This window comes from Orycteropus afer, unplaced genomic scaffold (genome assembly GCF_000298275.1).
Source record: "Orycteropus afer afer isolate SDZICR_OR568_19922 unplaced genomic scaffold, OryAfe1.0 scaffold00109, whole genome shotgun sequence".
Lineage (NCBI taxonomy): Eukaryota > Metazoa > Chordata > Mammalia > Tubulidentata > Orycteropodidae > Orycteropus > Orycteropus afer.
Window position 1 is genome coordinate 9,258,644 of NW_006921696.1, and position 3,196 is coordinate 9,261,839.

Below are 3,196 nucleotides of genomic sequence, written 5' to 3' on the forward strand. Positions count from 1 at the left end.
TGTCGTATTTTTCACCACACTTATTCAATCTATATGCTGAGCAAATTATCCAAGAAGCTGGACTATATGAAGAAGAACATGGTATCAAGATCGGAAAAGGAATCATTAACAACCTGAGATATGCTGATGACACAACTTTGCTTGTTGAAAACCAGGATGACTTGAAGCGCTTACTGATGAAGATTGAAGAATACAATCTGCAGTATGGATTACACCTCAATATAAAGAAAATAGCAATCCTCACAACTAGACCTCTGGGCAGCATTACAATAAAAGGAGAAAAGATTGAAGTTGTCAAAGACTTCACATTGCTTGGTTCTATAATCAACAGCAATGGAAGCAGCAGTCAAGACATCGATGATGTATAGCATTGAGCAAGTCGGCTGCAAAAGATCTCGTTCAAATGCTGAGGAACAAAGATGTCTCCTTGAGAACTAGGGTGCAGCTGGCACAAGCCCTGATATTTTCAATTGACTCATATGCTTGTGAGAGCTGGCCAATGAATAAGGAAGCCCGAAGAAGAATTGATGCTTTTGAGTTGTGGTTCTGGTGAAGAACGCTGAAAGTACCATGGACTGCTAAAAGAACTAACAAATCTGTTTGAAGTGCAGCCAGAATGCTTCTTGGAAGGGAGAATGGCCAGACTTCGTCTCACCTACTTTGGTCATGTTATCAGAAGGGACCACTCCCTGGAGGATGTTATGCTTGATAAGGTGGAGGGTCCACGAAAGAGGGGAAGGCCCACGATAAGATAGATTGACACAGTGGCTGTGGCAACGGGCTCAAGTATAGCAGGGATTGTGGAGCTGGTGCGTGACTGGGAAGTGTTTTGTTCTACTGTGCATAGGGTCGCCACGAGTCGAAGACAATTCGACTGCACTAACAACAACAACACTTCCCTGAAGATTTACAGCCTCAGGAACCCAATTAGGGTCGTTTTGAGTTGGATTCCACCCTGTGGCAGTGAGTTTGCTTTTTGGTTTCAAATAGACCTGCATGACAAACCTGTGCTATCAAAAACACATCAGCATGTTTGGATCATTACTCTCCACTGATAAAATTGTCTATCTTAACCAACTCTACATCCTATTTTGAATTTTAATTTTATTACATTGTTAAACACTGCAGAGATGACAATCCTAATTTTTTACAAACCTAGTTCATGTGCTGCCTCTATTTTGCCAAATAAATTCCTTTGCAATTAAATTTTACATATGGCTCATTAATCCTCAATTGTATGCCTTTATTATTTTTTTTCCCTTCAGAGTTAAAAATAAGGTGTACTGTATTTCTAAACAAAGCACCCCCTCCCCTTTCTTTTGGCAGTGCATTGTGCCCTTTCCCTGAAATGTATAATTGGATTCTTCAGTCATAGCATATGCCACCAACTGAGTTGCAAAAATGTAACATTACTAAATTTAAATGCAACAATTTTATGCATTTCAATAAAAATATTATACTGGGAAGATGTATTATCTTAGTCTGCCAGAAAGCCTCCTTAGTGTTTCAGACAACAAATTGCTTATGGTACATTTTCTACTCCAACATATTCCAGATCTGAATAGAAAGAAAAGGTACAGTTTTGACTGCTATCACTAACAATTTGCTTCTTTTATAGCACATTTTAGGTTTTCTTAAGTGGATGATTTAATTTTCATAAAGAAAGTACGTTTTATTTTAGTGTCTGTACTTTACCTAGGAGCTCTGATGGCATAGTACCTAAGACATTTGACTGCTAACCAGAAGGCTGGCAGTTCAAACCCACCAGTCATTCCTCAGAAGGAAGGTTGGGCAATCTGCTTCCACAGTGATACCACCTCGGAAATCCAAGGAGGGGTCGCTATGAGTTGGGTCCAATTTGACAGCAGTGGGTGGGTGTGAGTACTTTACCTGTTTCTGTAGTTATGAAAATGAACAAGTGCCAAGCATAAAAACTCATATTTTAAAATCCATCTACTATAATGAGTTATGACCTATAGTTCTTTAAAGCAGTGTAACATCACGTACATTGGTGGCACGGAGCAGGAATCTTAGAGGCTAACTACTTGGAGTCTAATGCCAGCTCTGGCACCTACTAGGCTTTATGACCTTGGGTATATTATGTAACCCTGCTGTGCCACAGTTCCCTCCTGAGTAAGGTGGAGATAATAATAGCACTTACCTCATAAGGGTATGGTAAGCATTACATGAAAAATATGCATATAATGTTGAAATCACGTAGCAGGTAAGTAATTACACCAGTTGCAATCCGACAAATGGAGACCTCATGTGTGTCAGAGTAGAACTGGGCTCCATATGGTTTTTAATGGCTGACTTTTCACAAGTAGATTGCCAAGCCTTCTTCTGAGGCACCCCTGAGTGGACTAGAACCTCAAACACTTTGGTGAGCAGCCAAGTGTGTTAACTCTGATCAAAAAGCACTCCAGGTAAGGATTAGCTAGTTTCATTTCTCAAAACTCATTTTCCATTCAAATATAATATTGATTAGATGCATGCAATGTATGCATCAACTATTGTACCAGGCATTTGGGCATGCACATGTAATAGAGATAGCTTACATATTTCATACAAAGTGCAGTTAACTTTAAACACTGTATAAAGGGTACAAGGTTATATATCTGACCACTTTTCCCACCATCACAGCTACACCATTTCCTCTTCTATTTCATTATTTCTCACCTAACATCTAAACTTGTCCCCCTGGTTATTCCTTTGCTCCTATATCTATTTTCAGTACATCAGATGGAAGTTCCCCTTTAGAAGGTTAGTTTCTTGTTGAGGACATCAAGCTCAGTTGGCATGACATAGTATACACAAATATTGTTTTACGTCTTACTATAGTGAGCAGTGACTGGGGTCTTAAAAGCTTACGAGTGGCCATCTAAGATGAAACTATTGATCTGTCCTCTTTCAAAGAAAGAAGAGTGAGGAAAATCAAGACACATGGAAATAGTCCAAAGAACTGATGGACCATGAGAACCTCAGCCTGCATGACCCTGACACCAGAATAACTAGTTGGTGCCTGACTACCAATGCCAACCACTCTGAAAGGGATTAAAATTCAATATCCTGGACAGATTGAGAGAAAAAAATGAAGTAGATTACCCAGTCTTCCTCTCAGAAGCGTGAATAGGGGCCATAGTTTTGAGGGTTTCACCAGTCTCTATCAGACCAGTAAGCCTGTTTTTTTTTTTTT